Below are 26,663 nucleotides of genomic sequence, written 5' to 3' on the forward strand. Positions count from 1 at the left end.
GGGTTCTGGTTTGTTGTTTTCTATGTTTGCCTTAGTGACTCCCAATCAGAGGCAACGAGTGTCAGCTGTTCGTTGGTTGTCTCTGATTGGGAGCCATATTTAAACTGTCTGTTTTTCATTCGGGTTTGTGGGATTTTGTTCCGTTAAGGTTTGTGTTGTGTATAACTTCAGGACGTCACGCATCGTTGTTTATTGTTTTTGTGTCGTGTTCAGTACAAATAAAGTATGTACGCTTATCACGCTGCGCCTTGGTCCGCTTCATCATGTGTCAACGATCGTGACAGCCTGCTAATATTGTTGCACTTTCTAAGTTTCTTAGGCCTAGTTAAATGGTCTATAACCTGATTTGATGTTGGCATTTATGTGAGAAATCAGCGTTTGAGGGCAGTGTTGGATGCACATGTGCCCAGGGAGACAGCAACCTTAATTTAGGTCCCGGGCCAGCTCTGTCTTGACCCCTTTGTGTCTGTGTGCCCAAGCGGATTATTAGGTTCAGATGGTGATGAAAGAAATACAAAAAGGAAAACTACAAACATGCCTGCCTAAGCTAAAGATTCTAAATCAAACAAAAAAGGCCTCATGACCACCAAACGACCCAGCAGCCTCATGGCTTGCAAGCTGGGACACTGACTAATGACCTTAATTGGCAGCACCTGAGGTGCTTATCAAGCCTTGGCTCAGAACCTAGACCCAGTTGCTGCCACCTGGGGGATGGAGTGTGGAAGTGTATCCTGGATAGTGTGCTTGTCTATGTCCTAACACTAACCTTCCCCCCATATCTTAACATTGCTGGTACTACAGTGTATCATTGCTATGCATTGTAAGCAATGGACGTGTGCATCATCAGTGGACTAATCACAGGCTAATGGTACATGGCCTAACGTTGTTATTATTTGTTTGCTCGCTAGCGCACGTTAACTTACAGTACCATTGCTATGCATAGCCTACTGTCAATTTACCACTGGGGAAGGAATTGTCAATTTCAGATGACAAACTTCAGTGTCTGGTTTGGATTTTTTATTTGTTGCAGCACCAGCAGGCACAGGACTGGTCTCTGATTATGTATCCACAGTTCCAACTGGGTTGCTTGTTGGTCATGAGCCAATGATAGCGTCAATCATGTTGAAGTATTGACACTTGTCCTTTTCATCCAACTAGCTTCCCGACCTTCAGAGTACATCCCTACCTGAAATGTACTGTGAATATAGTCTTGAAAAAAACAAATTTGCCCTACACTTCTCTGCATTCCGTGAGTAGCCTTTTGCCCCTATATGTTCACTACTTTTCTCACAGTGCTAGATTTTTGTGGGTTTTTGCCAATTCCACCTTGATACTCTCATCACCCCAAATCTCCAGTAAGGTCACAGTTTCACAGACAGTCCATGTTGCACCTAACTCATTTTTTTAAATGTTAGCTAATTCAGCTAATTAAGCTAGTTAATAGTATGTCTAGCTAACATTAGCTGGCTAACAAAAGTTGATGACCAATGAACAATTACAAATATCACTCTTGTTGCTACTTAGTATGGTAAAAGTTTCACGACACGTGAACACAGGCACATCTGCACGCGAACATCAGCACAGGGTGTTGCCGTGTCACAATACCTGGTACCCTGGTCCTGGATCTTGGACCCACAGCCCGAGCAGGGTCCAGGATTAGTTTCGGCCAGGATTCACTTAGATATCACAAATGCTTTATAGCGCAGGTCGGAGTACCAAATGCTGCAGGATCCGGATCATACAGAGATATGTGAAAGCACCCTTAATTAAAAGGAAATAATACCATATCTTAATGAAGCTCTTTACTTCAAATCAGATAAATGAGATAAAAAATAATCATAATCTGTCAAGCAGAGTGTTTCAGTTGCCTGTCAACTGGTGATTGCTAATGAGAAATGGCGATTTAGTAAATTCTGGTGACTATAATTAGCTGGTGTCTAAGTGAGATGCCAGAATACAGGTCTTGATGATCCACTGGGCCAGGATGTGTTAAAGGCAAAATCTGGGCTATTTCCTGCTCATCAATGGTCATTTCAATTAGTCCAATTGATTCTTGAAGAATATAGCAAGCTTAATACAACAGTGTTATCATAACACATAACAATAGGATGTATTACTCCATTATAGTCATTTGAGTCAATTGTATAGCTTCAAATTTGTTTAAATATAGGTTAACCTCATGAACTGTTAAGTCCTTGCATCCATAGGTCTTACAATATTTCCCCAAGCCCGTCCCTCAGCTGACCAAGATGAAGGCGTGATAGAGGGAGTGGGAGAGAGAGCGAGAGAGAGCAAAAGAGAGAGAGAGAGAGAGAGAGAGAGAGAGAGAGAGAGAGAGAGACATTTGCAGTTACCTAAAGAAAATGAATGAGCATAATTACACAAATGACACAAACACACACACACACATTATTACCTCTGAGAACTCTGACAGCAGATGAACAAGATGTCAAGCTCTAAACATACACCTCTAATCTAAACTATTGCATAAACGCACACAAAATTTAAACCATCACATAAAACTGTCTCCAGCTGACATAAAAGATGACATAACACAAGCTAACAGTCAAATGTACAGATTGGTTTGCATCACACACAGCCATTACATCCTTTAGGGTGATTTAAAGTGAGCAGTAATCGCCTGTGACACGGCATCTATTTCCCAGGGGATGCACGTTTCACTGTTACACTGGTGTTATAGCGGTTTTCCAACCAATACAGGAACTGACCTTTCAAAATGCTGCGCTAAAAATAGCATCACACTGAAATACAGTGGCTTGCGAAAGTATTCAGCCCCATTGGCATTTTTCCTATTTTGTTGCCTTACAACCTGGAATTAAAATGGATTTTTTGGGGGTTTGTATCATTTGATTTACACAATATGATTACCACTTTGAAGATGCAAAATGTGTTTTATTGTGAAACAAACAATAAATAAGGCAAAAAAAATGAAAACTTGAGCGTGCATAACTATTAACCCCCCCAAAGTCAATACTTTGTAGAGCCACCTTTTGCAGCAATTACAGCTGCAAGTCTCTTGGGGTATGTCTCTATAAGCTTGGCACATCTAGCCACTGGGATTTTTTTCCCATTTTTCAAGGCAAAACTGTTCCAGTTCCTTCAAGTTAGATGGGTTCCACTGGTGTACAGCAAACTTTAAGTAACACCACAGACTCTCAATTGAATTGAGGTCTGGGATATGACTAGGCCATTCCAATACATTTAAATGTTACCCCTTAAACCACTCAAGTGTTGCTTTAGCAGTATGCTTAGGGTCATTGTCCTGCTGGAAGGTGAACCTCCGTCCCAGTCTCAAATCTCTGGAAGACTGAAACAGGTTTCCCTCAAGAATTTCCCTTTATTTAGTGCCATCTATCATTCATTCAATTCTGACCAGTTTCCCAGTCCCTGCCGATGAAAAACATTCCCACAGCATGATGCTGCCATCTGACCAGAGCACCTTCTTCCATATGTTTGGGGAGTCTCCCACATGCCTTTTAGCGAACACCAAACGTGTTTGCTTATTTATTTTTTTAAGCAATGGCTTTTTTCTGGCTACTCTTCCATAAAGCCCAGCTCTGTGGAGTGTACGTCTTAAAGTGGTCCTATGGACAGAAACTCCAATATCCGCTGTGGAGCTTTGCAGCTCCTTCAGGGTTATCTTTGGTATCTTTGTTGCCTCTCTGACTAATGCTCTCCTTGCCTGGTCCGTGAGTTTTGGTGGGTGGCAATCTCTTGGCAGGTTTGTTGTGGTGCCATTTTTTTTATAATGGATTTAATGGTGCTCCGTGGGATGTTCAAAGTTTCAGATATTTATTTATAACCCAACCCTGATCTTTACTTCTCCACAACGTTGTCCCTGACCAGTTTGGAGAGCTCCTTGGTCTTCATGGTGCCACTTGCTTGGTGGTGCCCCTTGCTTAGTGGTGTTGCAGACTCTGGGGCCTTTCAGAACAGGTGTGTATATATACTGAGATCATGTGTCACTTAGATTGCACACAGGTGGACTTTATTTAGCTAATTATGTGACTTCTGAAGGTAATTGGTTGCACCAGATCTTATTAAGGGGCTTCATAGCAAAGGGGATGAAATACATATGCACACACCACTTTTCCGTTATTATTTTTTGAATTTTTTATTATTATAATTTTTTGGACTATTTTGTGTATGTCCATTACATGAAATCCAAATAAAAATCAATTTAAATTACAGGTTGTAATGCAACAAAATAGGAAAAATGCGAAGGGGGATGGATACTTTTGCAAGGCACTGTAAAGCGGAGCTCCTCAGACGTGAGCAGTGCATGCTTAAACACACACAAACACTCAAATACACACACACAAACACACACACACATTATTCCCTCCCTTACACACAGGCACATACAAATGTGAATGCACACACCCACAGACAAACACGCACACAAACTCACACACACGAGCACGCACACACACGTTCCCCTCTCTCTTGTCAGCCTTCTGACACCTGGGTCAATTCTGCTCAGGCAAATGCTCTCATCTGCTATTGACAGGCATTAGATTGGTTACAGCCGTCCATCCACCTCATAGCTAGCTGTAGACAGGCTGTTGTCTGTAAATGAACAGTGACCATCGTAGCATGGCCACAGTAGCTGAATCTGCTTCATAAAACATATTATTATTATGACTGTCACAGGAATGCCAGCCACTTTTAAACCAAATATGACAACTTAGGGAAAGGGACAGTCATTTAGGGGATGGTTCGAGAATGAGAATGCAACAGAAAGTCCAGGTTTTATTTGCTAGTTATTGTGATGGATCTTATAGCTTCTAGTATGTGGCAGATTGGTAGTACAGTAGCAGTATGTGGAGACAATAAAGTTTGGATGAGTGTGGTGGCTAAATATATCATTTCAAACATTTCACAGGAATTTACAGAGTTTCACATGGGACGTTTTCCGTTGTTTTACGTCCATGCATTTAGTCCAAGCATAGTACGTCTGACAAAGATTCCTGTCCACAAACTCAGTCATGCACAAACAAATACACACATGCACACTGCCCTCCCTTAATTGATCAAGCCGAGTGAGTTCTCCTGCAGTGGTAACCCACCGTTGCTAGGTAACGCCCAGCAAGCCCCCTCTAGCAATCCCTGAAAAGTTCACTGGCACGTCATGAGCTGGCAGCAGCATCCACAGGTTTGTGAATGTGTTTGTGTATGTGTGTGTGTGTGTGTGTGTGTGTGTGTGTGTGTGTGTGTGTGTGTGTGTGTGTGTGTGTGTGTGTGTGTGTGTGTGTGTGTGCGTGCGTGCGTGCGTGTGACAGTGTGTGTCTTACTGTACTCCGAGAACACACAGACAAACCAAAGCATATAGACCTACACCCAAGATAACCACATAAACAAAACTCTGCATTGAGGTCTCTCAATGTAACCTCGTGTAGGTTGAGGTGTGGATTTCTTCAGGCAGTTTTATACTGTGCTTTAAGTCCTACAGGGAACACTAAAAATCAGTGTTACAGGGTTGATTTACAAACTATGGGGACATTTATGTCTCAACATTTCCAAGGCATAAAACCACTGGAAATACATCTGGTTTCAAAGGTGGTCTCAAGACCAACACACACACCAGGCAAACAATACAAACAATAGAAATTCAGTCTAAACATATTGGGCTGCTTGATTATGGCAATAAGACCCTCAGGATACCTGCATATACAGTACATACTCTTCACACAAAGGCTGTCGCCTACAGTATGCATGGCACTGCTCCTGAGCATGAGTTACAAAGCCCATCGCTGACACTATTTCCATAAGGGCACTTCCTAACAAAATATTGATACATTCAATTAGCATGGCATTAAGTAGGCTACAGCAAAACAGGGTGAGAGAGGGCGATGGAAGAAGAGAGAGGGGGGTAGATGGGAGGGAGATAGAGGGGGAGAGTGAGAGTGGGGGAGAGAGAGGGGGAGAAAGAGAGAGGGGAGGGGAGGGAAAAAGAGAGGGGGGAAGAGAGAGAAAGAGAGCTCTCTACTGCTGCAACAGCATAAAAGGCATGTAATTTATGAGGGCCATATTCATAAAACATGAGCATGTGCAGCGCTGAATCATTGGGTGTGTTGGTGCTACTGCTTAGTGAACGCCATACACACACACAGACATACACAAACACACACGCATACACATGCACGCATAAACACACATGTGCACACATATACACACACACTTTACCTCCCTGCTCCATAACTAAACCCTCTCAATCATACTCTCCACACTCTATCAAAAAAAGTCCAGCCACTTACACACACTCAACCCTGACTAACATACAGTACATTCAACTATGTCTGACACAATAATGCTCTTCACACACACTCCTATTCTCATGAAACACTCAGATCTCTCTTATACACGTTCACACACACAAGCACGAATGCACATATATCTCTGACTCTCCTTTCTCTAAATGCCTTTACAAACACACACAAACACATACCTGCATGCACACACACACACAATGCCCATGCAATCTCCATTACGTACCACAACATATCTTGTTTGTGATGCTCCCGCTGTGCTGAATAGGAGCTCCAGTAGTCCTGTTAAACTGCTTTAATACAACCCTGCTTCCCTTGGGTCTGCCTCGGATTGACTAAGTGCCCTGGTTCAGCTATTCAGCAGACTGACACTCAATATCTCTGCTATGGCTATAGCATTACTTCATCAGGCTAGGGCAGGATAGCACAGCATTAGCTGATTAAACACAGTCAAATCTGCTCTCTGATGTCATGTTCATCCGTTTGGGAAAACATTTTCGGGGGAACAGTTAGAAACATCTATCTGTGATGGATTTTGATCTGTCGCTACAAGTTATGAAAACATGTTCTATATTTAAATGGACAAAATATTGCTCTTCGCTTTTGTTTCAGTGCATTGCAAACAAATGATTGGCCCTTTTCAAAGTTTATTCAGCGTGAGTCTTTCATATGTAACCGACGTACAGTACAGTGCCTTGCAAAAGTATTCATCCCCCTTGGTGTTTTTCCTATTTTGTTGCTTTACAACCTGTAATTTAAATGGATTTTTATTTGGATTCCATGTAATGGACATACACAAAATATTCAAAATTGGTGAAGTGAAATGCAAAAAAAAAAATTACTCTAAAAAATAAACAACGGAAAAGTGGTGCGTGCATTTGTATTCACCTCCTTTGCTATGAAGCCCCTAAATAAGATCTGCTGCAACCAATTACCTTCAGAAGTCACATAATTAGTTAAATAAAGTCCACCTGTGTGCAATCTAAGTGTCACATGATCTGTCACATGATCTCAGTATATATACACCTGTTCTGAAAGGCCCCAGAGTCTGCAACACCACTAAGCAAGGGGCACCACCAAGCAAGCAGCACCATGAAGAGCAAGGAGCTCTCCAAACCGGTCAGGGACAAAGTTGTGGAGAAGTACAGATCAGGGTTGGGTTATAAACAAATATCAGAAACTTTGAACATCCCACGGAGCACCATTAAATCTATTATTAAAAGATGGAAAGAATATGACCACTTTAAGCTGTACACTCCACAGAGCTGGGCTTTACGGAAGAGTGGCCAGAAAAAAGCCATTGCTTTAAGAAAAAAATAAGCAAACACGTTTGGTGTTCTCCAAAAGGCATGTGGGAGACTCCCCAAACATATGGAAGAAGGTACTCTGGTCAGATGAGACTAAAATTGAGTTTTTTGGCCATCAAGGATAACGCTATGTCTGGCGCAAACCCAACACCTCTCATCACCCCGAGAACACCAGTGTTTGTGTGTGTTTTCATCGGCAGGGACTGGGAAACTGGTCAGAATTGAAGGAATGATGGATGGCGCTAAATACAGGGAAATTCTTGAGGGAAACCTGTTTCAGTCTTCCAGAGATTTGAGACAGGGACGGAGGTTCACCTTCCAGCAGGAAAATGACCCTAAGCATACTGCTAAAGCAACACTCAAGTGGTTTAAGGGGAAACATTTAAATGTATTGGAATGGCCTAGTCATATCCCAGACCTCAATCCAATTGAGAATCTGTGGTATGACTTCAATATTGCTGTACACCAGTGGAACACATCCAACTTGAAGGAGCTGGAACAGTTTTGCCTTGAAGAATGGGAAAAAATCCCAGTGGCTAGATGTGCCAAGCTTATAGAGACATACCCCAAGAGACTTGCAGCTGTAATTACTGCAAAAGGTGGCTCTACAAAGGATTGACTTTTGGGGGGTGAATAGTTATGCACGCTCAAGTTTTCAGTTTTTTTGTCTTATTTCTTGTTTGTTTCACAATAAAAAATATTTTGCATTTTCAAAGTGATAGGCATGTTGTGTAAATCAAATGATACAAACCCCCAAAAAATCTAATTTAATTCCAGGTTGTAAGGCAACAAAATAGGAAAAAAATATATATACAGTGCCCTCCACAATTATTGGCACCCCTGTTTAAGATGTGGTCGAGGACTTCCAAAAATTCTCATTGTCATGAGCCCTCTCACTCCACCGGGTTACCACCTTAATTTGTTTCCACTATCTTCCACTCTGCTCACCACTCTCTCTACTCAGCCTAACTAGCTCCACCTGTCCCTGCTCTGCTCTGCTCTATTACTCTGCCAGCTGCGCTGCATTACCCACTAACCTCTCCCAGTATTTAAAGCCCTGTCTTTCAGCTCTCCTTTGTCAGATCGTCTGCAAAGCTCACACCCGGAACCTGTTTGCTCACGCTTCTGGCTCACCCTTGTTTTGTGACCCCGGACCTGCCTGATTCTTGGATACTCTTCTGCCCCAGGAAATCCAGACCTGCTTTCTGCTATAACGACTCCTGACTACTCTTCAATCCCGGTAACTCTGACCAGCCTTCTGCCTTGCTACAACGTATTCGGATTTCCCTTGAACTGTACTGCTGCCTTGTTTCATCCGCCCCGTTGTGTCTGTGTTTCCCCCCCCCAGGACTTCTGGACCACCCACCACCGGCGTCATAGGACGCATCGCTGCCACTGGGGGGGGCACAGACCCAGCACATTGGACGGGATCCCTGTTACCCCTGGAGCCTTCACTCACTCCCTACTTCCCTTTTCCCTTAAGTTTTAATAAACTTTCTGGTGTGACGCAATTGTGGTCCTCTGGTCGTCTGTCTGAACCGTGACACTCATTTTTTTTAAACAACATAGAACCCAAATGCAAAAAAAGAGAAAAATCCAACCTTTTATTTAAGTACATTACTTTGGTGTAAAAAAAAAAAATCACACATTTAGAAAAAAAAAAACTTGAAATCATGTGTCCCACAATTATTGGCACCCCTGATGTTAATACTTTGTACAACCCCCTTTTGCCAACAAGACAGCACTTAATCTCCTCCTATAACATTTCACAAGATTGGAGAACACAGAGAGAGGGATCTTTGACCATTCTTCTTTGCACAATATTTCTAGATCATCCAGTGTCCTGGGTCCTCTCTTATGCACTCTCCTCTTTAGCTCGCCCCACAGGTTTCCGATTGGGTTGAGGTCTGGGGACTGAGATGGCCATGGGAGGACCTTGAGTTTGTGACTGCTGAACCATTTTTGTGTAGATTTTGCCACATGTTTTGGATCATTATCCTGCTGAAAGACCCAATGACGACCCATCTTCAGCTTTCTGGCAGAGGCCATCAGGTTTTTATTTAAAATGTCCTGGTAGTTCAAAGCGTTCATAATGCCATGCACCCTAACAAGGTTCCCAGGGCCTTTGGAAGAGAAACAGGCCCACAGCATCACAGATCCTCCACCATACTTCACGGTGGGCATGAGGTGCTTTTCGGCATACTCATCTTTTGTTTTACGCCAGACCCACTTAGAGTGTTTGTTGCCAAAAAGCTCAATCTTAGTCTCATCTGACCAAAGCACACGATCCCAGTTGAAGTCCCAGTGCCGCTTAGCAAACTCCAGACGTTTACGTTTGTGAGTGTTAGTGAGAAAAGGCTTTTTCCTTGCATGCCTCCCAAACAGCTTGTTGGCATGTAGAGAGCGTCTGATGGTTGTTTTGGAGACTTTGTGACCCCAAGATGCCACTCTTTGATGCAATTCTGTGTCAGTGAGCTTAGGACTTTTTCTTACTTCTCTTACCATCCTCCTCACTGTGCGTTGTGGCAAGATAAACTTAGGACCTCTTCCAGCCTTGTTTGTCACTGTTCCAGTTGTTTTAAACTTCTTAATGATTCCTCTGACTGTAGATACGGGCAAGTTAAGGCGAGTGGCTATTTTCTTGTAGCCATTGCCTGACTTATGAAGGTCGACACAAATCTGCCTTACTTGAATGGTGTGTTCTCTTGTCTTTGCCATGTTGACAAATGGGTAAGAGAATTAGGCCTCTGTGTCACGTCATATTTATACCCCAGGGAAACAGGAAGTCATGAATTACTAATTAAAAGTTCCTAGATACCCTGACCAACTTTAGCAACTACAGAAAAATATATTTAAAAAAAAATCAATTAAAATTTTCAGCGGAATTGTTAGGGGTGCCAATAATTGTGGGACACATGATTTCAAGTTTTTTTTTTTCTAAATGTGTGATTTTTTTTTTTTACCACCAAAGTAATGTACTTAAATAAAAGGTTGGATTTTTCTCTTTTTTTGCATTTGGGTTCTATGTTGTTTAAAAAAAAAGGATAATTTTTGGAAGTCCTCGACCACATCTTAAACAGGGGTGCCAATAATAGTGGAGGGCACTGTATATTTTTTTATTTATCCTTTAATTAACCAGGTAAGCCAGTTGAGAACAAGTTCTCATTTACAACTGCGACCTGGCCAAGATAAAGCAAAGCAGTGCGATAAAAACAACAACACAGAGTTACATATGGGGTAAAACAAAACAAAGTCAAAAATACAACAGAAATAAGTATATATACAGTGTGTGCAAATGTAGCAAGTTATGGAGGTAAGGCAATAAATAGGCTATAGTGCAAAATAATTACAATTAGTATTAACACTGGAATGATAGATGTGCAAGAGATTATGTGCAAATAGAGATACTGGGGTACAAATGAGCAAAATAAATAACAATATAGGGATGAGGTAGTTGGGCGGGCTAATTTCAGATGGGCTGTGTACAGGTGCAGTGATCGGTAAGGTGCTCTGACAACTGATGCTTAAAGTTAGTGAGGGAGATAAGTGTCTCCAGCTTCAGAGATTTTTACAATTTGTTCCAGTCATTGGCAGCAGAGAACTGGAAGGAATGGCGGCCAAAGGAGGTGTTGGCTCCAATGGGGGTGAATACTTTCGCAAGCCACTGTAATAGTTCCAATGAAGATAAGTGCAGTATGTACATGTAAACCACTTCTTTGCCATAACTGACAAGATTACTGGGGTGAGTTTCCCCAAAGCCGTTGTAGCTAATGTAATATGTTAATACTCTCCACAACCAAGCTGCACACAGAGAGTAACCTTGTGTTTGACCATCAATCTTCTGTACGTGAATGGGCAAAATGTATCAAATCATGCACTTCACTGTTCTAACAGAAATAAAGTTACTAAGTTATCTACCAAGGGTTTGGGATGCTCACCCTATAATTAATTATTTAATTTGCCTTGTAAATTATCCCCATCAAACTGCACTGCCCTTACAATTTTTTTTTTGAAAAAAACATGTGGTTTAAATAATTTGACCGTGCACTTTGCGGGTTGATACCATTCTCTTTTATGTTTTGCTTTGTAAAAATAAGCTGTTACAGGACTGTTTTATTTACTGTAACTCTAATACTAATCTAATAGCAAGGGAAACTAAAACATTCTACGTGGCCTTTAGAATAACGCAAAACTTATCCTTGACTCTATCCTTATTGATGAGCGGGAATCAAACTTTGCCAGTCAGCCTGCCCATCAAAACTACACCTAAACTTTACCGAAACTCATTTCACACATAATAAGTTAGCCTATAGACACTATTAAATTGACAATAATCTGTTGAGTGACAATATTAGGCCTATCAATTGTCAAATTGTACATGAAGAGATGGGAGCATCTTGTAATTGACAGATGCAGGGAAAGGAGCATCACTTTATCAAATCCTCCTTCAGAGTCAAATGCAGGTAAAACATTTTGATTTCTATATAGTATCAGAAAGAGCATATTCTGCAGTTTCTATGACACTTACATTTGTCAAATAACTCTCAAAATTCAAGAGGTGCAGCTCTATTTCCAAATTTCAATGGCTGGAAATGGTATATAATCTCCCCTCGGAGAGTCAAATCAGACACTGAGTACAACATACAACATGGGAGGGATGGCATGGTTTGGGTAGAAAAGAGTGACGAGTTTATGTGACATGCAGATGTTGCAGCACATCAGAGATTGTACTGTCGCTCATGCGCACAGAATAGGAAACAGTACCTGGTACAACTCAAAGCATTTATTGTACTCTTGTATGTCCACGGGGCATACGGCGGAAAGAGCATGGATGTGGAGTCATTTTGGTCTGATAGGTATGGGGTGGACTTTTTCCGAGAGAGCATACCATGCAACCGCTTCAGAGAGATTATGCGACAGCTGCGGCAGATGCACACGAAACAAGGCCCATGAAAACTATGTGCAGTGAAACTGATTTGTTTGTGGGGCTTGCTCACACAATGCCCCGAGCTGTGTGCATAAAGTGAAGACGATTGATTAATGTACAAAGGCACGGGTATAAGGGCACAGTACAGTGTCTGATACCATCAACAAATTACTGTTTTTATATCTTGTCATGAATATATTTCCACAAATATTTCTTCATGCAATTATCATGCACTGGTGCTTTTGTTTAGGAATACAGCAAATCATTTCCACCGTGCACCTGGCTGGTTATAGTATTTTGTTTCTACTTTGTAAAAAGAAGCTGTAACTGGACTATTAATTTCTATAACTCCATTACTAATCGAGTCTACAAATAAAGTTGATCAAATGGATTACACTGTAATGTTTTTATTGTAATAAATGAAAATAGGCTATAGGGACAGGTTTTTTCTAGGACTTTGTAGAATTATACAAAACATATAATTTGCTCTATCTAAACAAATAACTATTGTTGTTATTTTTCCACAAATATTTATTCATGCAATTAATCCTTAACAATATTTTATGCATATGCTGAAGGGGATGCCCGGCAATGTTCTCAACGTTCTCTAGCAGATCCTTATAGGCTGAAAGACCAGGTGGTTCTAGTGTTAACAAAGTGTACTCCCCGCCACAGTTTCGGTAAAAAGCTGAGGGATGGGGCTGGAGACCAGCAGAGGAGGAGCGGAGGGGGCATGGACTGGGAGAAGGTCAGAGAGGTAGGTGGGTGCCAGGTTGTGGAGGGCTTTGTAGGTGAAGAGGAGTGTCTTAAAGTTAATATGACATTGCACAGGGAGCCAGGTTTAGGGTAAAGGTAGATTGATGAGGATTGGTGTGATGTGTTCAGTTGATCTGTTGTGGGTGAGGATTCTGGCAGAAAATATCTGGACCAGTTGAAGTCTGTTGTTGAGTTTGGTGGGGATACCAGTGAGGAGAGTGTTGAAATAGTCCAAACGGGAAGTGACGAGGGCATGAATTAGGTTTTCGGTGCTGGAATGTGACAGTGAGGGGGGAGCCTGGAGATATTGCAGTGGTGAAACAATTATGTGCTGGTTTTTATATGGGGTTCTGTCCAGGGTGGCACCGAGGTTTTTGACTTGTGTTGACAGAGGTACTGGGAAACCATCTATAGTGATGCTGAGGTTGTGCTGTTTGGAGAGAGTGGATTTGGAGCCAATGAGCATGACCTCTGTCTGGTTGCTGTTAAGTTTTAGGAGGTTCATGCTCATACAGCTCCGGATGTCTTGAAGGCAGCTGATGAGGGTGGTGGGAAGGAGGAGAGTGGTGGGTTTGGTGGAGAGGTAGAGCTGGGTGTCATCTGCATAGCAGTGGAAGTGAACTTTGTGATGTTGCATGATCTTTCCCAGGGGTAAGAGGTATATGATGAAGAGGAGAGGATCCAACACTGACCCCTGGGGGACACACGCCATGATCTGTGATTTTTCAGTTGCACAAACTGTTGGTGGTCAGTGAGGTAGGAGGAAAACCAGGAGAGTGCAACACCCTTGACACCAACACCAGCCAGTCGTTCCATGAGGAGTGGATGGGAGATGGTATCGAAGGCTGCACTCAGGTCGAGGAGGATGAGGATGGATAGCAGCCATGAATCAGCTGCATGGAGGAGGTCGTTAGTGATTTTGACCAAAGCTGTTTCAGTGCTGTGTTTGGAGAGGAAACCGAACTGGAATGGTTCGCGAAGGTTATTGGAGTTGAGATGGTGTTGTAGTTGAGTGGCCACAACCTGCTCCAGTATTTTGGAGGGGAAGGGAAGGTTTGAGATCGGACAGAAGTTGTTCAGGTCAACGGGGGTCAGCATTCGGCTTTTTGAGGATTGGGGAAACTGCAGCAATCTTGAGAATGGAGGGTATGATGCCAGTGGCGAGGCAGGAGTTGATTATGCCAGTGAGGAGGGAAGAGATGGAAGGCAGGCAGGTTTTGACAAGGCTGGTGGGCAGGGGGTTAAGATGGCAAGTGGATGATTTTGGATTTGCGGATAAGCTCAGTGATGGAGTTCTCAGTAGTGAGGGTGAAGTCAGAGAGGCAGGTGGTGTAGGCTAGGCCTTCCGAGGTGTTCATCCAGGAGACGTTGTCGGCAGGAGTACTGGGCATTATAAGTAGATGTGGATGTCGTGGATTTTGGCATGGAAGAAGTTTATCAGGTAGCAGTGTGAGTGAAGGAGCCTGAGTGGGTTTTGAGGGGAGTGAGGGTATCCAGGGAGGAGGAAAGGCAGTCATTGTAGTGAGTGATGAGGTCAGGAGGGGACTGGGAATCAGGACTACCAATAAGGCTCATGAGATCAGTAGGGTTTATGTTTTTTACATTTCTAAAGGAAATGGTGCACTGGACGTTTTGCTTGGGAAGGGGGGCCGAGACTTCAAACAAAACTGTGTGATCTGAGATGGGGAGCTCAACATCAGTAATATTGCAAGGAAGAATACCAGTGGAGCCGGCAAAATCTCAAACGCGACCTTTGTTGTGAGTGGGGAAAGTAACATTTTGAATGGTATCAAGACCATCGAGTAATGACATAAAATCAGCAGCAAAAGTACAGCTTGCACTAGCATCAATGTGGATATGAAAGTCCCCTAGACGCAGTACATTGGGGGACATGGCACAGACAGAATGAGGACAGTACAGATAAAAACAGATCAGATGGCTTAGTGGTCTAGAAATGGTTAAAATGATCAATTGTTGAGAGCCAGGGAGTTTAACAGCCAGACATTCAAAGGAAGAGTGCTGGGGTACACTGACAGGTTTGACGTTAAGATTTTCACGGTTAAGTACAGTAACACCACCCCCTCGCCCCGTAGAGTGAGGTTGACTGATGTACATGTAACTGGGTGGGATCGTCTGATTAAATTGATAAAAACCATTTGGCTGTTGCCAGGTCTCAGTAAGGCACATGATGTCCAACTTTCTATATGTGATAATCTCATTTACCAGGGCTTCATTATTGATATATCAAATATTAAGTCACTGAGACAGGCATAAATCATTGCCTTGGTAACTGGACAAAGCACACTGTGGTCAGCACCACGGCAAGAGTTAGACCAGAAAGAATGGCTGGAAGAAGTCTTGCTGTGTGTTTTCCCCCTCCCCCCTCACTCCTCTCTCTGACTCTCATCCATCTCTCTCTCTCTCTCTCTCTCTCTCTCTCTCTCTCTCTCTCTCTCTCTCTCTCTCTCTCTCTCTCTCTCTCTCTCTCTCTCTCTCCTATCCTCCCTCCCTGTCAGAGCTACTGTAAGTGAGATCAGATGATGTTCAGGGTCAATGGGCAACGACATCGATCCTCTCCACGGTTCTAAACAAGCACTCATTCATAACCCACAATGAAGCCATGCAGATGGATGAGCCCTGGTCTGGTCTGAGGAAAAACCTGTTCCGGGTCGCTACACACTAGGGTTGAATATTTTCCCGGTATTTTACAAATGTTCCATCCTGAGAATAAATCACTTTTCTCCCGGGTAACCCAGTATTTCCCGGCAAAAATGTAAGTGTCATTCTAAAGCATATAAAGCATATTATAAACTGGGTGGTTTGAGCCCTGAATGCTAATTGGTTGACAGCCGTGGTATATCAGACCGTATACCACGTGTATGACAAAACATGTATTTTTACTGCTCTAATTATGTTGGTAACCAGTTTATAATAGCAATAAGGCACCTCAGGGGTTTGTGGTATATGGTCAATATACCACGGCTAAGGGTTCTATCCAGGCACTCCGCTTTGCGTCGTGCATAAGAACAGCCCTTAGCCGTGGTATATTGGCCATATGCCACACCCCCTCGTGCGTTATTGCTTAGTTAATACACTGTGTATACAAAACATTAAGAACACCTGCTCTTTCTATGATATAGACTGACCAGGTGAATCCAGGTGGAAGCTATGATCCCTTATTGATGTCACTTGTTAAATCCATTACAATCAGTGTAGATGAAGGGGAGGAGACAGGTTAAATAATTATTTTTAAGCCTTGAGACAATTGAGACATGGATTGACATGGATAGCAAAATATTTCAACATTGGCATGAGAAGGGAATAACGCATTTAGAACATCGTTATCAGTATGAAACATGTATGCACTCACTAACTGTAAGTTGCTCTGGATAAGACCAAATGACTAAAATGAAAATTTAAAATTTGAGCAACTGAAAGAGAAACACCAGTTATCCAATAATCATTTATTTTGTTATTTACAGTTAAGAAACTTTCTCAGAAGCACTCTTGGAGATATGACTTTACCAAATCTATCAACTATTGAACAACTACTCCATGATAACCATGACTCATATAGATTTATATCCAGAGTGTACTCATTGCTAACGCAACAATGCCCAAAACCAGATGTACATAAGTCAAGAGAGCGATGGGAATCCGATTTCAATACTACAATTGATGAGGGGCTGTATGCCAAGATAGTGTGTCAGCGACCAACAACTCAAGATACAGACTTATACATTACAACTTCCTCCACCTCAACTCTATCTGACATCTCAGAGGTTACAATCCTGAAATATCATAAATGTGTTTTAGATGTGGAACAACAGAAGGCACTCTTTTGCATTCTACTTGGCAGTGTCCTACATGACAAGCCTTCTGGCATGATGTTTGTGATACTCTGGCCTTTATTATGGAGACCCCTTTCCCATTTGACCCTGAAATATGCCTTCTGGGGAACTTCACAAATGTGAATTTGAGGAATAACTTCAACATCAAATGTATAGAAATCGCCCTCGCCAATGCAAGAAAATGTGTTGCATTGACATGGAAATCAGATTCCCCTCTCCCAATTACAAGATGGCTCTCTGAAATTAATGTGTATTCCTATGGAGAAGATTACCTATGCTTTAAGAAATAAATTCAAATACTTTGTGAAAATATGGCAACACTTCCTGAACTATATGGAAACACTTTTCTATTTTTTATTTTATTTTTACCTTTATTTAACCAGGTAAGCCAGTTGAGAACAAGTTCTAATTTACAACTGCGACCTGGCCAAGATAAAGCAAAGCAGTGCGATAAAAACAACAACAACACAGAGTTACATATGGAATAAACAAAACGTACAGTCAATAACACAATAGAAAATCTATATACAGTGTGTGCAAATGTAGTAAGTTATGGAGGTAAGGCTATAAATAGGCCATAGTGCAAAATAATTACAAGTATAATTTAGTATTAACACTGGAGTGATAGATGTGCAGAAGATAATGTGCAAATAGAGATAATGGGGTGCAAATTAGCAAAATAAATAACAATGTAAATAACAATATGGGGATAAGGTAGTTGGGTGGGCTAATTACACATGGGCTGTGTACAGGTGCAGTGATCAGGTAAGCTGCTCTGACAACTGATGCTTAAAGTTAGTGAGGGAGATAAGTGTCTCCAGCTTCAGAGATGTTTGCAGTTCGTTCCAGTCATTTGCAGCAGAGAACTGGAAGGAATGGCGACCAAAGGAGGTGTTGGCTTTGGGGATGACCAGTGAGATATACCTGCTGGAACGCAGACTACGGGTTAAGATAAGGTGGGGATTTGCCTAGAAGTGATTTATAGATTACCTGGAGCCAGTGGGTTTGGCGACGAATATGTATTGAGGGCCAGCCAACGAGAGTGTACAGTTCACAATGCTGGGTAGTAAATGGGGCTTTGGTGACAAAACGGATGGCACTGTGATAGACTACATCCAATTTGCTGAGTAGAGTGTTGGAAGCTATTTTGTAAATGACATCGCCGAAGTCAAGGATCGGTAGGATAGTCAGTTTTACGAGGGCATGTTTAGCAGCATGAGTGAAGGAGGCTTTGTTGCAAAATAGGAAGCCGATTCTAGATTTAACTTTGGATTGGAGATGCTTAATGTAGGTATTTGTAGTTGTCCACATGTTCTAAGTCAGACCCGCCGAGAGTAGTGATTCTAGTTGGGCAGGCGGGTGCAAGCAGCGTTCGATTGAAGAGCATGCATTTAGTTTTACTAATGTTTAAGAGCAGTTGGAATGGGCAAGTTGCAGTGTAGGGTGCAGAGCTGGTGGCCGGGGTAGGGGTAACCAGGTGGAAAGCATGGCCAGCCATAGCAAAATGCTTGTTGAAATGTTCCATTATCGTAGATTTATCGGTAGTGACAGTGTTTCCTAGCCTCATTGCAGTGGGCAGCTGGGAGGAAGTGCTCTTTTTCTCCATGGACTTTACAGTGTCCCAAAACTTCTTGGAGTTAGTGCTACAGGATGCACATTTCTGTTTGAAAAAGTTAGCCTTTGCTTTCCTAACTGATTATGCATATTGGTTCCTGACTTCCCTGAAAAGTTGCATATCACGGGGGCTGTTCGATGGTAATGCAGTACGCCACAGGATGTTTTTGTGCTGGCCAAGGGCAGTCAAGTCTGGGGTGAACCAGGGGCTATATCTGTTCTTAGTTCTGCATTTTTTGAATGGGGCATGCTTATTTAAGATGGAGAGGAAAGCACTTTTAAAGAACAACCAGGCATCCTCTACTGACGGAATGAGGTAAATTTCCATTCAAAATACCCGGGCCAGGTCAATTAGAAAGGCCTGCTCGCTGAAGTGTTTTAGGGAGCGTTTGACAGTGATGAGGGGTGGTCGTTTGACCGCGGACCCATTACGGACGCAGGCAATGAGGCAGTGATCGCTGAGATCCTGGTTGAAGACACCAGAGGTGTATTTAGAGGGTAAATTAGTCAGGATGATATCTATGAGGGTGCCCATGTTAACGGATTTAGGGTTGTACCTGGTAGGTTCCTTGATAATTTGTGTGAGATTGAGGGCATCTAGTTTAGATTGTAGGCCGGCCGGGGTGTTAAGCATATCCCAGTTTAGGTCACCAAGCAATACGAACTCTGAGGATAGATGGGGGGCAATCAATTCACATATGGTGTTCAGGGCACAGCTGGGGGCTGAGGGGGGTCTGTAGCAAGCGGCAACAGTGAGAGACTTATTTCTGGAAAGGTGTATTTTTAGAAGTAGAAGCTCAAAATGTTTGGGCACAGACCTGGTATGATAGAGCTCTGCAGGCTATCTCTACAGTAGATTGCAACTCCGCCCCCTTTGGCAGTTCTATCTAGACGGAAAATGTTGTAGTTGGGAATGGACATTTCAGAATCGTTGGTGGCCTTCCTAAGCCAGGATTCAGACACTGTTAGAACATCAGGGTTGGTGGAGTGTGCTAACGCAGTGAACAGTGGCGGCTCCTGAAAAAATTCTCAGGGGGGGCAATTTTTCTGATGATTTAGGTGACCTACACACATTTTAAAAAAGATATGTCCAGCAACAACATGAAGACAGGGGCAGCATATAAGTCAATACCAGAAGCATTTATTGACTGATCTCAAAAGTGTTGGCTTACAAAAGCAAAATAAGTTATCACAGTAAAAATAATCAAGGGTGTTCTTTCACATTCCTCAACACTGCATAAACAATATGCATTTCCATAAAACACCTCATCTAATTGTGCCACAAAGTTGACAAGTCCAAGAAAAATACCAGGGTTGGTGGAGCCCTCAGTTTCATCTTTGCCTCGCAAAGCTAACTCAAACACTCCGCAAAACTTCACACACTGGATTAGCCGGCTGAGGATATGGCGGTTCTTGCTAACCTCATCGTTGTGGTGGCGGACAGCTAGCCTGTATCCCTCATCCAGTTGAGTGGCAATGTTCACTCTCCCCAAAGCAGACAATCTCAAACAGCTATCCATGTGGGTCTTTGACAGCTCATGTTTCTTAATCTTTTCTGAAAGATGGTGCATGTCCGTTACACCAGTCGCTGTCCAAGCGGTGCTGTCTGCCGTGTCGCCTTCAGGGTGAAAGAGTAAGCAGGGGTAGCAGAAGACTGCATTAGCTACATCGCAGCCTGCTAGCCAGGTTTTTCGTTCGTACCAATTTTTGGAAAATCCTCGGGTGTAGGACTTTCCCCCTTTAGTAGAAACCTGTTGAATTATTAAATTTGGTCTGGGAGGCCCTAATTGTTTTGTTGCCAATTTATCTTGATTTGTTCGCCGACAAAAAGGAACCTCTTTCAAAGAGACAATCGAGTTGCACTGAACGCTAGCCATCTTGACAGTAGTACGTGAATTGATTGACGCTGCTACCCGCTCTTTTCTTAGTTACGTTCATGGTTATGTTACGTATGACGAAAGCGCGTAAGTGCAAGCCCTCCCGGAACCCATAGAGATTGTATTGAAAGCTCTGATATTTGAAAAAAAAAAGATTTTACATGAGAGTCTATGAGAGACTTCTGGGGCGATTTTCAACCTGACTGAAATCGCCCCAAAAGGGGCGGGGCCATTTGAAGCACGACTTTAGCCTGATTGGACATTTAGTGGCAGATCAGACGTCTAGATTAGAACACTGATAACTACTGTTGCCGTGATATAATTGATTAGAAAAAAAATCCCTTCCTTTTCCCGTTTGGCAGTGTGTCGCCCATATCGCCCTAATGAACACACCGCCCCTGGCAGTGAATAACTCAAACTTAGGGAGGAGGCTTCTGATGTTAACATGCAAGAAACCAAGGCTTTTGCAGTTACAGAAGTCAACAAATGATAGCGCCTGGGGAGCAGGAGTGATACTGGGGGCTACAGGGCCTGGGTTAACCTCTACATCACTAGAGGAACAGAGGAGGAGTAGAATAAGGATACTGCTAAAGGCTTTAAGAACTGGTCTTCTAGTGCGTTGGGTACAGAGAAAAAAAGGGGCAGATTTCCGGGCGTTGTAGAATAGATTCAGGGCATTATGTACAGACAAGGATATGGAAGGATATGAGTACAGTGGAGGTAAACCTAAGCGTTGGGTAAAGATGAAAGAGAAGCATCACTGGAGGCAACGATTGAGCCGGTCTCCGCTTGGGTGGGGGGTGGGACAAAGGAGCTATCTAAGACAGGTTGAGCAGGACTAGGGGCTCTACATTGAAAAAGTACAGTTAGAACTAACCGAAACAGCAATAGGCAAGGCATATCGACATGGGAAAGAGGCTTAAAGCAGTCACAGGTGCTATTCGAGAGAGCTAAGACAACAGCTGGTAATGGCGACGAAAGTTTGAGCTGAGGCTAAACAGGATGGGGTACCGTATAAAGGAACAGTCCAGCAGGCATCAGCTTTGTAGCTGAGTGATCATAAGTTCCAGTGAACAGCAATAAGTAAGTCCAGGAGCAGTTCAGTGGCTGCTACGCTACAGGCGAGCTGGAGGCATGGCTGTTGATTGCTTGTGCTAGCGGGCCGGGGCTAGAAGATGGATCTTCGTGGTCGTCGCCTGTTGAAACCACATCAGACGATTACGTCGGCAGACCAGTTGTGATGGATCGGCGGGGCTCCGTGTCAACACCAGGAGGTCCCGTCCGGTTGACAGAGAGGTAGATAGCCGGGAGATGGGCTTAGCTCGAGGCTAGCTCAAGGCTAACTGGGGTTAGCTTCAGGACAGTGGTGATCAGCCAACAATGACAACAGCCATTCGGTTGCAGCTAGCTAGTTGCGATGATCCGGTGTTAAGGTCCAGTGATTCAGTGATTCCGGCAGAAAATCCGATATGCTCTGGCTCGATAGTGCGATTTGCAGACTGTGCAGACTGGCCGACAATTGTCCAGGCTAGAGCTGGCTGGTAGATAGTGCAGGCCACGGACACGGACAATGGTGAAGACCGCTAACGGTGGCTAATAGCAAGTAGCTAGGAGGTAAAATACAAAACAAAAAATTGCTTCTTTACGAGAGAGGCACAACAACTGAGTGGATTATAAAGAGAGAAAGAAACTGCAGTGAAACTGCCGCCCAAATAGTTGGGCGGCAGGTGGCTTAGTGGTTAAGAGCGTTGTGCCAGTAACCTAAAGGTTGCTGGTTCTAATCCCCGAGCCGACTTAGGTGAAAAATCTGTCGATGTGCCCTTGAGCAAGGCACTTAACCCTAATTGCTTCTGTAAGTCGCTCTGGATAAGAGCGTCTGCTAAATGACTAAAAAGTAAAGTAAAAAAGAGAGAAAAATATGATTTACTGTAATATAATAAAAATATAGTGTATCATTATAAGCAGGAGTAGTGAAAATAAAGGTGGGTCAACACTGGTGAGTAACATAAATACTGACGTTTACAACACTAAACGCTAAATGTGTAATTGTAAACGTTATTTAACTAATGTGCACTGGGAGGTTTGCGGCATAAAAGAAGGGAATACTCTCGCATGCTAATCAACAAAGCTGGATGATCAGTTCCGGTGTTATCTCTTAGTAATAATTGATTGGATTTCATATGGTTTTGATCACTTCTGAGTCCATAGCTCACAGCCACAGAGCCCACAAAGACTAAAATGACATGTCTGAGACTTGTAAGGGACAATTGTATGAGCTCGTAAATATGTCATACTATCACTGCTTCACAGCTTTGAACATAATAAGCTACGCTAGTGTCCCGCATTCTAACCTTGTAGCATGCTTTATTTACATTGAAAAGAGCAGTACGCATTCTATTCTCCGGACACCCACTCAAGGCATTGTGTGAGTGTTTAAGTAACAGTTTGATGCGTGCATGCATCCTCACCACTGCAAGGTAATTTATTTATACACCCCAACTAGAAGCAGGCCTGTGTGTCGGGAGGAGGTAACAGTGGCAGTAAAGTCCATGAAGCGATGTAAATCACACAGACAGAATCAGGCCTTTTACAGAGAAGGTTGGAGTTTCAGAACACTCTAGAATATCAAGCAGGTCTGCTCATTTGGAACACCCTCAATTACGCACACAGCCTACTTTGGGAGGCCCATAAGTAACAGGCGGACAGAAATATCCACACCTGACATTGGTTCCATCTGACAACAATGACAATAGCCAGGGGGAAAGTTTAGGAACTGTTTCCCCAACAGTTTCACTGATTGGCTACTGAGAGTGTGACATTTTTTAAAACATGGGAAACATTATGCTCACTTAAAAGCAAATGGATAAGTTAATAAACCTGTGTGCGTGCGCTCTGACCAATAAGACCACTCACTGGAGGTATGTGACATCATTATAAACAATCAACACAACATCATACTATTTCACATAGTACCACACAAAAGTAGAAGCACAGTTATTACATTTACGTCATTTAGCAGACGCTCTTATCCAGAGCGACTTACATTATTATTATTTTTTTCATACCCCCTGTGGGAATCGAACCCACAAACCTGGCGTTGCAAACACCATGCTCTATCAACTGAGCTACATCCCTGCCGGCCATTCCCTCCCCTACCCTGGACCAATTGCGCGCCGCCCCATGGGTCTCCCGGTCACGGCCGGCTACGACAGAGCCTGGATTCGAACCAGGATCTCTAGTGGCACAGCTAGCACTGCGATGCAGTGCCTTAGACCACTGTGCCACTCAGGAGTTATCTTGTGTAGTACCACACAACAAAATGCCATTCGGGTGAAATGCTGTGCGTCGGGCAAAATGTGCATGTTTTTACATATCGCGAGCGGGTTAGGTAAAATTGCACGTTGGTTAGGTTGAATGCGAGTGGGATAATCAAAGCGAAAACTAAACTTAACTCGCCCGAAGGAGGACATGAACCTGGAAGCTTTGGCTTTGCAGACTGGTGTTTTATGCCTATCCACCGCCCCATCTACCAACCTGCTTGCATATTTGTTGTTATCTACTTTCTAAACATTCAATATTACACGTAATCACCCTACTACAGAATCACATGAATCTGCACAATTTTCCAAAGTGACTGGGCTGAAACAATAAACAATCAGAGTCAGACAGACAGAGAGCTAGGAAAAACAACACAGACACACACACATATATCGACCACACGTCCTAGAGGAGTGATTCATCCGGTAGATGACTCTTCAATGATTATTTCTCCATGCGAAGAAAAATACTCAACAGACATGAATCAACGCGTTCACTCATATGATGAGTAAAAATCTATGTGGTTCCAATTACTGTAGGGTTGAAAGTGAATGTGTTGTTTGTCATATCAGACCTAGTTTGTGAAACAGGCCTAGTTTTCATTGAGCATGTTAAATCATTTAAGAGGCCTCTTACCAAACCCCTCGGGTAGAGCGCTAAATATACTGTAATCAGTTGCAACTAACACCCCAACACCACAAGTTACACTGCTCCTCCGTAAGACCTTGGGGCTCTCTTCTCTCCCCTTCTCTCCTCTCCTTTTACCTCCTCTCCTTATGTACAGTGCCTTGCAAAAGTATTCATCCCCCTTGGCGTTTTTCCTATTTTGTTGTATTACAACCTGTAATTAATTTTGGGGGGGATTTCATGTAATGGACATACACAAAATAGTTCAAATTGGTGAAGTGAAATGAAAAGAATTCAAATAAATCAATAACGGAAAAGTGGTGCGGGCATATGCATTCACCCCCTTTGCAATGAAGCCCCTAAATAAGATATGGTGCAACCAATCACCTTCAGAAGTCACATAATTAGTTAAATAAAGTCCACCTGTGTGCAATCTAAGTGTCACATGATATGTCACATGATCTCAGTGTATATACACACCAGTTCTGAAAGGTCCCAGAGTCTGCAACACCACTAAGCAAGGGGCACCACCAAGCAAGCGGCACCATGAAGACCAAGGAGCTCTCCAAACAGGTCAGGGACAATGTTGTGGAGAAGTACAGATCAGGGTTGGGTTATAAAAAAATATCAGAAACTTTGAACATTCCACGGAGCACCAATAAATCCATTATAAAAAAATGGAAAGAATATGGCACCACAAAAAACCTGCCAAGAGAGGGCCGCCCACCAAAATTCACGGATCAGGCAGGGAGGGCATTAATCAGAGAGGCAACAAAGAGACCAAATATAACCCTGAAGGAGCTGCAAAGCTCCATGTCCATAGGACCACTTTAAGCCGTACACTCCACAGAGCTAGGCTTTACGGAATAGTGGCCAGAAAAAAGCCATTGCTTAAAGAAAAAAATAAGAAAAAACATTTGGTGTTTGCCAAAAGGCATGTGGGAGACTCCCCAAACATATGGAAGGAGGTACTCTGATCAGATGAAACTAAAATTGACCTTTCTGGCCATCAAGGAAAATGCTATGTCTGGCGCAAACCCAACACCTCTCATCACCCCGAGAACACCATCCCCACAGTGAAGCATGGTGGTGGCAGCATCATGCTGTGGGGATGTTTTTCATCGGCAGGGACTGGGAAACTGGTGAATAGTCATGCACGCTCAAGTTTACTGTTTTTTCGTCTTATTTCTTGTTTGTTTCACAATAAAACATATTTTGCATCTTCAAAGTGGAAGGCATGTTGTGTAAATCAAATGATACAAACCCCCCCAAAAAACAATTTTAATTCCAGGTTGTAAGGCAACATAATAGGAAAAATGCCAAGGTGGGTGAATACTTTCGCAAGCCACTGTATGAGCATCCTATACTGGAACATATGTTCTCCACATGAACACAAACAGATGCACATTTTCCAACAAAACACCCATCAGTACCTGGAGCGAAAATTCCATAAAGGATTCCATCCCTATTCCATAAAGCTATGAAAGCAAATTAATTGTGTAAACTTTTTATATTGCAAAAAAACAATCAATTAAAAAGCACCAAAAAAAACAGCATTTTATTTTTTTTAATGTTTTAGTTTAGCAGGTTTTGTTGATAGTTATGTATGCCAGGAAATGCCCAGTGCTTTACTCTGATGTCTTTGTATTTGCTGATTTAGCAGGATGTAGTTCCATTCTTTCCAATCCAGCCATAACAGTGAGTCCGTCCTCCTATTTAAAGTGACACCAGCCTCCACTGACAAACACACACACACACACACACGAACACACATGCATGAAAACCTAGGACTGCAGGCACAAGGAGGAACTGCCAGAAAACTAGGAAATCCTGATTGGAACCAGACTTAGAAGGTCAAAAGAAAAAAGGTAATTTCATGAATAGTCGTCACTATTTTATCTAACGATCAAATTCTGAAGAATAAAAAAACAACCTTAGTGTTCTCAGGAACATCTACTTGAGTTACTTCATGCTGTGTATAAGATGCAGTTGTAGCAGGATGTTTGGGAGATGTTTGCAATTGTGTCACGCATGTTTCGTAGCCGACTTCCATGTTTCTGTAGGCCTTTTTACACAGCCAATCAGTTTCTAGTGGG

Source organism: Coregonus lavaretus (genome assembly GCF_964263955.1).
Source record: "Coregonus lavaretus genome assembly, chromosome: 16".
NCBI classification, from domain to species: domain Eukaryota; kingdom Metazoa; phylum Chordata; class Actinopteri; order Salmoniformes; family Salmonidae; genus Coregonus; species Coregonus lavaretus.